At 37.2% G+C, this 15,180-nt stretch overlaps 1 protein-coding gene across 20 annotated transcripts in view; it reads right to left on the bottom strand.

Annotated features, from left to right (window-relative positions):
* Adgrl3 (adhesion G protein-coupled receptor L3) overlaps positions 1 to 15,180 on the bottom strand; it is a 747,948-nt gene that overhangs the window by 683,822 nt on the left and 48,946 nt on the right. The window lies entirely within an intron of this gene.

Below are 15,180 nucleotides of genomic sequence, written 5' to 3'. Positions count from 1 at the left end.
CATTCCACATTATTCAAAGTCAAAAAAGACAAGAGTTTTTGATTCTCTGAGGAAATGGCAGAAATGTATAATTAAAAATGAAACTACAAAGAGGAAATGGAAGTCCTCAACCCTATTTTCTCTCTTAAAGGTAAATTCCCTTAGCACTGATGATTATAGAGTAAGTGTGACTATGTAGAGGTCAGAGCCCAGAATAGGAAAGATGATGGTGAGAAGCCAGAGAAGTTCCGGCTGCCATCCCACACAAGCTCAGTTTAGCATAAGGCCTAACAAGGGTGATGACTAACACACTGTTCAGAGAATGTAAAAGTAAATGGTGCCCATTTAAAAAACAGAAAAATGAGTGAAGTCAAGAATAACATGGTAGTGAATTTGGTACTAGTTCCTGACAAAACTAAAATATAAATAAGGTAAATGTAACATTTACCCCAAAACGGATTTCTAGTCAAGAAATTCAGACAATGAGTATACTGGATTTCACACAAAATACATTAAGACATGTAAACTGCATCATATACATACGATGTATGCATAAGTACGAGAAAGAAAAATATAATGCTGTACTCTCAAAGACCATCTTCAACCACATGGTGTGACACTGATTAAAAAAATGGCTTTAGCTGTTGTATATTAAATATAATCTCATAGGTAAGTCTTGACTCCAGGGTACCACCTTCAACACAGGATGATGCTGAAAGTCAAACTTCTAAATCTGCCACATCAAGCCCTTCTCTCATCTCTGTTTTCCCTTCATAGTGTCTTCTTTCCCTAACATCTCTACCTTCTCTTGAAGTCTGAGCTGTAGCCTGGCTGAACTCAGCTTTTTGAAAGACTGGTACCCTGAGGTTTGGATCTTCACATGTGTTTCCTTTCACTTCAAACACTTTGTTTTCATTCTTTGTATGGCAAACCCTACAGTCTTTCAGAACTCACTATAAATATTTATTCTCCCAAAAGGATATGTTGTCTTCGGGAAGGTTTAGGCGTCCTTGCAAATACAATACTGTAACGACATGTTATGTGTTGTAAATTTGATCATAATTCTTTAGTCAATCATTTGCCTTTCCTTCAGGACCACAATACATACACCCAATCAATTTCAAAGTATCAGGAGTTTGAGTCATTAAGTCACCTTAGTAACTCAATACATTTATATACTTTTCTCTTAAATGTGAAGAAAGATATGGTTTAATTGTTTAATATTAGAAAGTTCTTAAGCAGATCTGAGTTCAAGTCAGTCAAATTTGTATGTGCCAAAATACATTCTGGACCCGTGATTCTGCCAAGCACTTTCAGTGCAATTTATTTAAACTTTATATAACCCTTCTGATATTCACATATATTAATATGAAAATAAAGTAACATTAAATAGCCTTTCCAAAGTCAGAAAGATGCAGTTTCCAAATTAATATTTAATGCCACACTATGTATTGTCAGACTCTGATTTTCATATTACACTCTACTTCTAACACAAACTATAATCTTTACTCTCAATTTACGCTATTATTTATGGATATGTGAATTAAACACTGCCAACTGAAAAAGAAAATAGTGATAAACAGTTTTCTACATTTTAAAATGTCTTGATTAAATGTTTTAATACATGAAGACAACAAAGTATGCATAGTTCATTTTAGTCTTTATCTGTACTATCTCTTACTTATATGAAATAACCAAACCACTGTGCTTCAGATATTCTGCAATCCTTTTGTATCTTTAGTGGTTTCTTATTCAACAAACCATCCTGAATTATCTAAAACATACTGTTCTCTACTGCCTGTCACCATATATGGTAACATTTATGCTAGGTTTATCATATATTTTGACACAATCATAAATGTCCCATAGATACAAGTAAAATTTGGAGTTCCATTTTTATACTTCTTTGCAAGTCCCTGAAGCCTCTATATAGTCTTAGATATCAAATATTTATTCAAATGTTTCCTAAATTGAGTCATAAAGTAATGATTTTTGAAACTGTAGGAAAGGGAAATCTAATATGTCACACGGCTGTGCCTGGGAAGCCTACTTGAGTCTGCATTGATTTGCATCACTGGATAATAGAATTTCTAACATTTCCAAGGAAATGTAGTATTGTAGCATATGAACATGTTCAAAGGAAAAAAATGTGCAGGTCTCAGAGAAAGATGCCAAGCAAACATTCCTGCCTTCCTCATTTCAGTAGGGCACTTTCTGGAGACTTGAGAGTTGAATGAAGGACTGTCTCTTAAGTTCCATGAGGCTTCATGCCACACGAACACCATGAACACAAAGCAAAATTCTCGACAGAGAGAAAATATACTGTGCTTGGTTTGCCTGGAACCATGACTAGGTCTAATTCTGAAGCGTGGTTTAACGCTATCATGACATTCATGTTGATTCTTAAATGATATTATGACAGTGAGAGGATACTGGTGATGGGTGTTATTGAAATACATGTACTATAAATCAGTTTTCAAATAAACTCAACTGATTGGAGATGTGTAATTAGCCATATTAATAAGATAAGAGGTGATTAAGCTATGCTTTAAATTTCAGGAAAGACGAATGAAAAAAAACCTTTTATTTCAAAGTTCATATAAGGTGATGGTAATATGATAACATGATCATGTTTTGACTGACTTTTGTTTCAATGTTAAAAGGCATAGTGAACTTCTGAGGGATTTAAATATTTTGGGGGGGGATTAAATTTTAATACTTGTCTTTTTTCTCCCAAAAGTGCCACCCAGAGCATGCTTTTCCTGTACTACCCTCTTCACTATACCAACTGCCTAGAAAATTCTATTTTTTAATTGATACCTGCTTCATGAACATAATGATCCCACCTGTCCGTTACCAAAGGATGGTTTGAAAAATGCAATGACACACAGCACTATTTAGAAACCACAAATACTCAAGTTATGGTTTTAAATCATTGTTTCCCTTTTTCTCCCCCAAACTTGGAAGTAACAAGATTTTTGTCCTATAGAGTTAAGTGTTGGAATAAGGTCAGTTTCTTGACATCGTGATCTATCATAGAATACAAGGATATTAGTCACAGGAGGGAACGTGTGTCAGTGATCAACTTTGGAATATGGATTTAATAAAAATACCACATCTTAATCCTCAGGAATTCAAGATATTGGGAAGGGAAATAAAGCAATGAATGTGTTTGACAATGAATGTGCTTCTAAGAACTATCGTGGAAATTTGTCATTGGATTTACGGAATATACATTAAGATGTTTTCATGACATTTTCGTACTCAGCTTCAAAACATGGTATTATAAATTTCCATGTGTTGACTGATGCCGAAGTTCGTGGTGTGTGTGTGATGTGTGTGTGTGGTGTCTGTTTGTGCAGTGTGTGTGTGGTGTGTGTATGGATGTGGTGTGTGTGTATGTGGTGTGTGGTGTGTGTGTGGTGAGTATGTGGTGTGTGTGTATGTGCATTGTGTGTGGTGTGTGTGTGTATGTGGTGTGTGTGTGGTGAGTATGTGGTGTGTGTGTGTGTGTGTGGTGTGTGTGTATGTGGTGTGTGTGTGGTGAGTATGTGTGGTGTGTCTGTGTGTGTGTGGTGTGTATGTGTGTTTGTGTGTGTGTGTGTGTGTGGTATGTGTTGTGTGTCTGTGTGTGTGGTGTGTATGTGTGTTTGTGTGTGTGTGGTGTGTTTATAAACGAGTGTAGAAGAGACCTCAAGCATAAGAAATGGGGGAACCAAAATGTTATACTCTTTGTCATAGTAATATTGAATTTTGCTTTCCAAAGGCAAATTCTTTATCCATAAATAAAAATGACAGAATATGAGACTACAGGCAGTCAAATATGCTTCACATTTAACTGGTTTTGCATGTTTAAAGTGTGACTTTAATCTTTGATGTTCTCAGTCTTCCTCAGAATTTATAAACCCAGCTGATTTCAAGACTGTATTTAATGGATTGGAAATATTAACATAAAGTGAATCATTGGCTAAGCAAAAGAAGAATGCTGCTTTCCATGTGAATTTTTTTATTTACTAAATCATAATATTTAATGCAAAAAATAAAAAAGTCAATCCTCGAAAAGATTTAAAAGGTATTCTTAAAAATGCCTAACACTGAAGAAAAAAAAAAAAAAAGCCCAACACTTTTATTGGCTCATGATGTATGAGGGGGGGAAAAGATGGTAATTTTTAGTACTAGTGCAAAAAAGGAAAACTCTCTTAGTTTTCTGAAAATGTAGTCAGCTCTGAATTTACTACTACATTCTCTACCAGATAAACTTAAAAAAGTCAAAACGATACTATAGCCTAATGCAATGGTCAAGTGTACGCATAATAAAGAGGAGGCAAATATTCTGAGTAATGATTTAACAACGTAAGACAACACAACGCATAAAAAGGAAAGTTACGCTGTCTCATGCAAAGACAATGACCACCTGAATAACAACACACAAAAAAAAGTAAGTTAGAAGAAAGGGGAAAAAGTATTCCTATCCACTGGACAAATTTTCTAAGGAAATACAAAAGAGATCCAACCATTAAAGTTAGTCCTTGAAAGTACAAAAAGACTGAGGGAGAATAGAAAGAATGAATGCAGGGTGGCTCAGACAACCGCATTTTCAACTTGCAAAAAGAGAGAGTAGCCAAGTCTTCAAATTACCCATAAAGGGTTTGCATTCTAGTTTTAAAAGCTTCTATAACAACGTACTAGGGGAAGGTTTGTACAATTCTAGGAAAGAAACTATAGCTTGCTATGTGCTACCTTGGGTTTCACAAACCACCAGTTAATTCAAATGAAGTAATAAGAGATGCACAGCATTAGGATAATGAGTGACACTTCTGAGTTAAGATTAGTTAAACTTAAGATTACCATGCATGTAATCAGGACATCTAATTTCCCCTTCACTACTCCTCCATACAACAGTAACGCTGATGGAAAAGTAAAGATGTCGAACAGACATCTATGAAAACACAGTAAAACCATTGTCATCTCTCCCTCAGTATATAAAATTAAAAAGTTATCAGTAAGGACAATTCTACCTTTTCCAAACCCACCAGATACATATAACAAGAGAATAAGGAAGATAAAGTCCGCCTAGGTTCAACAATTGGCAGGATCGCCTATGACAATGTTGTCTGTGAAATGGAAGACATAGAAATCAAATCAGATGTGGTAGAGCAGTGGTTCTCAACCTTCCTAATCCTGTGGCCCTTTAAAGCAGTTCCTCAGGTGGTGCTGACCCCCAACCATAAAATTATTTCGTTGGCACTTCATAACGATCATTTTGCTACTGTTGCAAATCATGAATGATAATGTAAATATCTGATATGCAGGATATCTGATATGTGACCCCTGTGAAAGGGAACCCATAGGTTATGAACTGCTGTGCTAGACTTTGTATGCAGAGTATTTGTCAAAGTTCATTTATTGACTCCTAGGCCTGTTGTGAGCGTAGAGCTATGGGTAGGTACTGCAACCTTTAGATAATGAGATCAAGAGGAAAGTATTTATGGTTTAGCATATGGCTTCAATGGGGTTACAGATCCCAGACCCTTCCTCTTCCTCCCGTGTCTTCCCACCAAGGTAAGCATTTTCACATCTCCATGGCTACCATAACACCTGTAATAGGACCAAATGTTGTGTCAAGAGCAGGAACAAGGCTAGGAAAGGGGTGGGGGGAGGACGGACGGACAGAGGGAGGGGGGATGGAGGGGGAGAGAAGGAAGGGGAGAAGGAAGGAGGGATGTTTACAGATGAAATGTGACTTACTGGTAAAACAGAAGAGCTCTGTTGGACATGATGGTACACTGCTACAATCCTATCACTCTAGAGCCTGAAGCAGTAGAATAATAAATTTCTGACCAGACAGAGTTTCACAGCAAAACTTGCAAGGTGAGAAGTGGCAGGTGTGTGGATGACCAGGAGATTATATTAATTTTGGATGCCTATCAATCTGATATTGGTTCAAGAGATAAAAATTAGTTCATGAACTTAAAAAGCCTAATAGCGGTTGCTTAACTACTAAGGGACGTTTGTCAAAATCCAAGAATAATTATAGTTTCCCGGCATGTCCATACTTGTATAACTCTGTAGTTCAGAGTAAGTGGAAATCCCCAAGGGGTGGGAGCTCTACCAGGGAACAATTCAATGATTCAAAACTGAATATCCTGGGCAGCAAAGGATCAGTAGAAACTCTCTCTCTCTGTCTCTGTCTCTCTCTCCCCTCTCCCCCCCTCTCTCTCTCCCTCTCTAACTCTCTCCCTCTCTCACTCTCCCTCTCCCTCCTCTTCCCCCTCCCCCTCTCCCTCTCCCTCTGTGTGTGTGTTCCTGTCTCTGTTTCCTTTCCCTTTCTCATTTTTTCCTTCTCTTTTCTTCTCTCTCTCTTATTCAAATTCTAAAATATTGACAGATAGCATTAAATAGTTGAAATGTTTCATAGAAAAACTGTGTGTTTCTGGTTTCTAGATACAGTCTTTGGATCTGAGGCGGTACAGTAGCTACCTCAGTAATCAAGGGCACATACTTAAGGCTTCAAAATATGAGAGTCTAGTTTCACCAATATCAAAGTGCAGACTGGTCCTCCTCTAGACTGAAAGTGAAAGGTGAATCTGTCAACATTTTCTTCACTGGGACTTCATTCAAAGAATCTGAATGTAAATGCTTGCCTGCAGCTTGGGAAGGTACCATGAGGTTGAACAGTGGTTGAGACAGAAAGGGCTGGAGGCAGAAGAACTTCCCCCTTTTGGAACCACTAATATTGATGATATCTCTCTATAGTTAACGCTACACTCTGATAACAACACTGCTTACATTCTGAATTGTGTGAGGTTACAAACAGAATTAGAAGCTTAATTTTAGAAAAGTATTCAGTCATAGAATCACAGCGATCTTGAGCTACAAAAGTCCTTGGAGACTAACTGGTTCAACTCTAACAGATGTAAGAATTTGTGAATTTAAAGGTGAATTTTCAAACCTCACTTAATTATAAATTATGAAATGATTCTTTAATAAATTGAGCAATCTATAAGCCTAGTGGTATTGATCAGGAAGGGCCTGTGTATTTATTCAATCTAAAGGCACACATATATGAGTGAACTGAGCATATAAAAACAGTTCTGCCATCAAAAACTAAGACTCTTCTCTATTCTTTTGGCTCTCAACCCTGCAGCCCAGTCAGGAAGCTTTAATGAATACTCAAGGGTAACCTACAGCACAAAATATTCCCTGGCCTCTTTGGAAATGAAACAATAGTCCCTCTTGGAATTAAATCTTTGGTGCAAAGATTTTCCTGTCTTTTTCCCCAGCAAATGAGTATCATGTTCACCACTGGAGAGACGATACCAGTTACTTACCCCCAATGAGTAGACAGAGTAAACACTCATGAGGTTTGAGACAGTCAGGGAGCCAGATAATGAATGTGCTATTCATAGTGCAAAGACAAAAGTAAGAACCAAATAAACACCGAATCTTCGCATTTTGGGAAATCCAGCTCCACAAAACAAGAAAAATAAAGTCTTGTGCATGTGTCAGAAACATTCACATAATTTTTGCTATGTGGGCAAAATTCTGGAAGAATGTGATTGCCAAGGAAGAACAAAATTTTTGCCAATCATATTTAGACAAACATCCAGAAACAATTACCTGTAGATTCCTGACTAAAGGTCTGGGTGGCTTTTGAGAAACCAGTGAGATTCTCCAATGATTTACAAAGCTACTCACAGACATTTTGGTATAAGGGGTTCAGACTGAAATGCGTACTGTACTGAAGAAATATGTGTGAAGTGCTTCCACCTCAGTGTCCTCACCTCCTTCTACGTGAAAATGCACCCCGAAAAGGCAAGTTTACCCTGGATATTCAGAACACATTTAGACACCTATTCATGAAAGATGCTCAGTGTGAGGTCACTTGATTCCAATAGTAGTTAATAAAAAACCAGAATTCAGCATGTTATTCAAACAACTGTGTTCTAACCTTGGTTAACGTGGGAGGGAGATAACAACCTTAGTAAGCAGAAGTGAGTACCATCTATAAATGAATATACTGCCTTTTGTTCTTGTTTTCAATGAGTTTTTAATAAACCTTTTAGTGCTATAAAACTATCCAAACTATCAGTAACTCCATCCATGAGGGTAATTAGCTTGAAGTTTTGTGACAACTGAAATCCCAGTAGGAAACATCTAGAACACAGAGTGAACAAGTGAGCTATTAGCTGGGTTTGATGATATGCTGTAGCATCCAAATAAATAACAAGGAACAATTTGAAAAATTAATGAGGCACTCACATCTGAAAAGAACTGTAACTACAACCCTTACCCTTAAACAGAACTTAAGAACAGTCAATCACCGTGATACAAAAATTTAAATCCCTTAAATATTTCTTTATAGTGAATTTGGCATTAAAAGAAATACATCAAAAATAAAACAAAATACAAAAAAAAAACCAAAAAATTCCTTTTGTTTTTCACATCCTTAGAGAAAACATTTGTAGTGTTGAACTGTCAGTAAATATAGTGACAAGAATAGTGTGCTTCCTCTCATTCCTTACAGCTTTTAAAAATGTTTAGAGCTTCTTAAAGTTAATGAATATTTTGTAATGGACTTGACTGTCTGGTTGTATGCTACAAACTTTAAAAATAGGCAAATTTTTCTTCCTTAAAACCTTGGGGAAAGAAACGTGTTGCCGGGCGGTGGTGGCGCACGCCTTTGATCCCAGCACCTGGGAGGCAGAGCCAGGCGGATCTCTGTGAGTTCGAGGCCAGCCTGGGCTACCAAGCGAGTTCCAGGAAAGGTGCAAAGATACACAGAGAAAGCCTGTCTCGAAAACCCAAAAGAAAAAACAAAAAAAAAAATAAACGTGCATTAGTGAAAACTAAGCTTTCCCATGAGACCTTCAATAACTTTTCAAGTTAAAAATAACAGTAACAATCCTAGATCTGAGTGTGTACAGTCCTGAGATTAATAAGTGTAAAAGTTGTATTGATATTATGCCTCTCAGTAATGACTTAACTTTCTGCCTATATCAGATGAACACAGGATAGAGGATATTTTTCAAAGTAATTTATAGGAAAAAGTTCAAATTAAGTGGGATTTATTCCATTCGTTCTTCTGCAACGAGCAGAAAGTAGGACCTTTATATATCCCCAAGTGGCTCACAATGGAGTCTCCTTATGAACTCCTTAGAACTTTTGTGTTCTCCTCTGATTCCATCAGCAGGACCCTGAATGCTCCAATAAAGAAAATATGGCAGAAATGATGCTATGGGTCTTCTGAAGAGAATACCATCAAATACCATTCAGTTTTCCTGTGGTCACTTGGAATGACAGCTCTCTAAGTGTTTCTCCTTCCAAACACAGCTGTTAAGCTGGGAGAACTCCAAACCACATGGAGAGACCTCATGTCTGTACTCTAATCAGCTCAACCTGGGCATGGTCCTTACATCAACACATCCCAGAGACAAGCATGTGGATAAAGGAACCTCTCCAGAAGATGTCAAAACCCAGAACTCTAAAGCACACAAGCACATTGGCCCCCAGCCCCCATCCCTATCATTGCAGAATGGCAAGTCCTTTATAGTTGTAATTCTACACACATACTATAAGAATGTAATAACGTGTGCTATGCCACCCATGAAATTTGGGATTCTTTGTTACGAGGCAATGGTTAAAAACATGATTGTTTTACTTTTCTAGGCCCATTTCTACAATAATAACAGCAGCAGCAGCAGAATGGTACACTTCTATCTGCCAGATATACTATTAACACTTCACGTGTCTGATATCTACATACCCTACACAAAAAGCATTGTTAATGTTCCTATCTTGTAGATAAGAACACTGAGCCCTTGCAAGAGTATGTGCCTGCCTTTGCCTCAGGGACAGAGGTAATGAATATCAGAATCAGGATCTTCTCTGAGTTACATTGGGGAACTCTAATATTAGTGACATACTGCCCATGTGGAAGAAACAAATGTGCATGCCCAACTGTGTTAATGTATCACTAAACTCTCTGTCTGGATCATCTACTAGAGGTGGTTACACCTGAATAACCTGCCATTCTTAAAAGAAAGACAAATGAAAAGCTCAGGCAGCAGAAACAGATGGTATTAAATTGTAACGGCACCACCAAAGTCACCATGTCACCACCTCTTATCAGTCCACATATAAAGATGGCAAACAGCAAAAAACAGTGATGAGCACACGAAAGTGCTGGGGTGAAGAGGGCTATAATCATACTCTGTTAGAAGGAAGAAGGACCTCAGATTAGCTAAAGGAACTGCTCCTTCAACAAAGACACCACGGTCCTACCACTTGTCCAAGGTCCTGTGACTCTTTCCTAGACAGCATGCTGCTCCATTATTTACAAGGACTGTTTCAGTGACCTTAGTCATACCTTTGTCAAAACTTTCTCCAGGTCAAAGAACAATGAATACCCTGTTCTCAGTTGTTCATATGACTTGAAGAAAAAAAAAAAAGACCACAATGCAATATAAGGCATTACAGACTAGAGAAAAGGCACAGAGGTACCATTTGTAAAACAAAGCCCCTGTCAGAGACTAAAGTATAAGTTCACAAAATAAGTGTTAAGATGCAGACTTGAAACTTCTGCAGGTTTCTTGTCCTAATAATAAACAAAGTATTGTAAAGCAACCACTGCTATCTTCCTAAATCCTCATACACTAACCAGGAAGTTGATGTTGTTTTTTGTCCATTTGAAAGATAAAGAAACAGGAATCAGATTAGTATTCTTCAAGCTCAGGAGCAAGGACCATGATTGGAAATTGGACCTAACTTTTCCCCCAAAGAGCTCATCGAGTACTTGAGCAAGGAGCACAATTGCTAATTAACTGACTATAACCAACACCACTTTTTGTTATTTAATGGACAACACCCTCTCTAAAGGAACACCTTCCACTCTCGCATTTAGTAGGTGGGGCTGTATTAGGAAGTCCAAGCTAATCATCTTAAGTGTTGCACAGAATTTCCTGGGAGGTGCTGATTCAGCGGGAAAACACACTCCCTTTTCCTCTCTGTGTTGCTTTCTTCCTGCAATCTGGAATGCACAGGAGACAGCTACCATACCAGAAGCTACCATATGATGCTGAAAACCAAAGTCAAGGAAAAGATGTTGAAGAAAGAGGAGAGACCAGTCTCTTAAGATCATGACTACAGCACAGAGCCACAAACTGCTCACGACAGAACTTCTTTTCCAAAAGACAGAAATACATTTCCATGCTATTTAATTCCTTAATGTGTTTGCATCTTTTGGTAAATGCCAATGACATACAATTAAACCCCATGAATGTATTTAACAGTGTAAAAAACTCTGACCAAAATACTCAAAGCTCCAAAAAGTTGTATTTATACTTAATAGCAAACTTCACCTTATTTCATCCCGAAAGAAACCCATATGTTATTTCCAGAATGAATGTGTAAATGTGGAGATAGACATGAGGAAACTCATGGCTCAAAGAACATAATGCTAATTGGATCATACTGCAGGCAAGGTGAGATGGGCAAGAGAGCGCAGAAAAAATAGAAAAGCTGAGGAAGAATGGAAATCGCTACAGTTCGCTGATGCTAAGCTGTATGCTGTGCACGTACAATACAATGAACCAAGAAATTCTACCTATTATTTACACAGTGACAGATAAAAGAAAATGAGGTGGAGCTCGATAAACAAGCTCTCTTCTAAAGTAGATTTAGACACTATTCATCCCCTTCCTTTCAGCTCAGAAGCCTGGTTAGCTGCCACTGTGAAATAAATTCCAGTCCTCAGAACATTTCGAGGAGGAATAATGTTCAAAACGGGCTCAGGCTTTCTTTTTCTTCTCTTTGAAATTGATTAGGTGTACTTTCAGATGAAAAACTGGTTGGCATCTCAAAGAAGAAAGATTATTTTTAGACAAACACAAAATAGCTAATTTAAGTTGTCCAAATAACGAGAGTACTTAAGATTTGGACTCAGTATTGTAGCTGAGAACCATTATAAATACTTTGCCTGGTGGACCTACAAACAAATCATGCCGTATCAAGTCTTGATTCTTATCAAATCCCACCAAAAGACAATTGATGTTTTAATATTAACTCAACATTTTCTGTTAAGTCAAACTGATTACAAAACAGTAGTGAAATTTGTTTCATAAACTACCTTCAAGAAACGATAAATGGACTAAGACGGTGGAAATATAATCACTGATGAGTGCTCAGGAAGTAATAGACATTAGATTCAGTGCTGGAAAGAAATGTTACATAAGCAGTAATTTAATTTAACTTTTCAATTTAAGGCATGCCTGGTCACATGCAACTCTCTGAAATGAAGCATTTCAACAACTCGCCATGAGTCTGCTTTAGAAGGTAATCTGAAAATCTATAAGAGTGACAAAAAAAAAAAAAAAACTTACTCCGCAACAGCACTTTCTCTAACTGCTAACACACAGAGACGGGCAAATGAGAAGGATTCAGCTCAGTGAGCCACGCTGTGCTGCACACACAGGAGAACTCGCACACCAAACCATTCAAAGGGCTTCGGATCCAGGAGCCACAGTCTTCCTGTGGAAGTCTTTCTATAGCTTACACTTCTCCAAAATACAGTCCAGGCTGTTTTGTATAGAACAGTTTTACACTCCTTTAAAATACTATTAATTGAAACATGTCTGACATTGGCTCCTTTCTTATTAAGTCTCTGATGAAGGAAACAATGGCAAGGACAAACCTGGTGTTTCCTATGTTTTATTTTAATTAAAAAAAAATTTATCTATTTACTAGGTATTTGTGTGGGTATACATGTGTGCACACATGTGCCAGAGAGTCACGAAGCAGTCAGAGGATGACTTGCAGGAGTTGGTTCTCGTCCAGTTTGTGGTTCTGAGGAATTGAACTCAGGCCATTAGGCTTGGCTGCAAGCATCTTTACCTGCTAAAGCCATCTCACGGCTACCTCCTCCAATATATAAAGTTTAAATAACGATTTGGACAGTCCAGTTCTCATAACTAGCTCAGTGACTGTGTTTAAATCCAGAGAGAAACAATAACAGAATGGAAAGAAATTCCAATGCTGCTCTAAAGACAGTAGGCCTCCTTAGAAATTCTGCTAGGGTAAGATATTAGAAGACCACTCACCATGCATGAACTTCAGATTTCCTCAGCTACACAGAGAAGTAATACCTAACTTCAATAGATATTATAATATATTGTCCTTCTATTATTGTCCCTGTCTTGAGGGATATTAGTGTTCATTCAGACTTTTGATATCATTGTACTTATTACCTAAGAAAAATTACAAGGAAACCCAAATTATATAGGTGTTAAGGGAGTGCATTTAGATTTTGTTATACATTGAGAAATATAAAATGCTAAGACACATAAAATGATGATACACAAATGTCCTTCTATGGTTTACTTGGAAGACTGTACAACAGGTTCAAAATACCCTGAAAAGAGTGGCTGTTTCAATATAATTCTGAAAAAAACAACTTCAGATTGCGACAATAGAGGAGAATCACCTTTTGAGTAATTTTTAACTCCCCTCTCAAATGATACAGATCATTTATTGACCCAAAAGTTACAATTCCTTTGTTAAAATGCTGAATGCCTCTAGAACTTTCAGAAAAGAATGGAACATATTTATAGAAGCTATGCTACACATATCATCACACAAATACATCTCAGTGTTCACTTAGGAAAGCACTCAAGACATCTATTTATGAAAGTATCATTAAGCTGCCACAGAACATCTCTTCATGTGTGGGGTCACTACTGTGTCCTCATGATGTAGCTCATATCTGACACATTCTGAGAACTCGAAAATAGGTACCAAATTAATGGCTAGATCAATTTAGTTTTAAAAAGTTGTTATTTATTATGCACTGGAAGCATATATTTTCATGAGAAATTTTCTGAAAACATATATACAGAAATAAATTCAAGTGTCTTCCTTCTATACAGAAAATCTCACAAGATTATATTATGACATACATTATTAGTTTGAAAGACAATATATTAATGTAGTAAACATTTTAAATTTGTGCTGCATTATATACAATGAAGAATATCTTCCCCCAAAGCATATGATGAATGCTGGTGCTGTACTATCAGTAACTCGATTAATAGTGAAAAGAACTAATTTCTACTTTGAACCATGAGCAGTCATATAAACACACACTGAAATCTCAATTAGGAAAAAGTAATGCTATATAGTCAAATGGGTTATAAAGTGGATTAAATGATAGCTATGTAATTCCTAGTTAGGGAACAGTAAGTCTCTTTTGCACTGGGTAAAGTAAAATCAAATCTGCATTAGACTGAGCTGTCTTCAAGTCAATGATATCAAGTTCCAAAAGAAATACATATGTAAGTAGAAACGTATGATGAAACCGAGCAAACCTGCCCACACACCAACAAGCAGCTCTTCAACTTTGTGGGTTTTATTTTAAATAAAAACACCAATTAATGATCCTTAATATATGGAAACAAAACACCAATTAATGATCCTTAATATATGGAAACATAGCAATGGTTAAACCCACTCCTGATATCTGATATAAGCTGTCAGCTACCACCAAGCCTCCCCTATAACTGGTACGATTATTCACTATTCTATCAAGAGCTCTTCCCCATCACCTGTTAAAAAAACCAGAGAGCAGCTGGGCTATTTTACATAATAAGGGACTTGGGTTTCCAAGGCAATGAGGGAGCAGAATCAGAAGCTCTTGGCAGCTGTAAACCAACCCAAGGGCTCCACCCTTTTACTACTGAAGAAAAGTCAGCTGTTGTCCCAACAGCTGGCAAGTAGGTGATGAAAATAAGTATTACCAGCATTGTAGATTTTACATATGAGATGTCCATAGCCAGGAGGCAAAAGACAGTAACAATAAAAGATGTGATAAAAGTGGGAGAGAAACACAGAGAAAGTTCATGAGTGACAATATACAGATGCTAACAAACTGTGGCTGAACTACTTGCAGGATATGACGGAATCCTGGAAACCTGAAATCTCTTTTCCAAATTAAAGATATGTTCCAGAAGATGTTTACTACCCTATCAGAAAGCAAGGAAGCAAATTATCATTTGAACTCCGTCCTCACTCCCCATCTGTCTGCCACTTAATGCTATCACAGTTTGAGGATGTGTTCAAAATAAAGTACGATCATTATGAACAGGAAGGCCTTGTGGCAAATTTTAAGATAGTGGCACTAGTTCCTCTAGCAGGAAGCGTTTTGTGAAT

Source organism: Peromyscus maniculatus, chromosome 10, assembly GCF_049852395.1.
Source record: "Peromyscus maniculatus bairdii isolate BWxNUB_F1_BW_parent chromosome 10, HU_Pman_BW_mat_3.1, whole genome shotgun sequence".
In the NCBI taxonomy this organism is placed as follows: Eukaryota; Metazoa; Chordata; class Mammalia; order Rodentia; family Cricetidae; genus Peromyscus; species Peromyscus maniculatus.
Note: the sequence above shows the minus strand (reverse complement) of the source record. Positions and strands in the feature narration are given on the sequence as shown.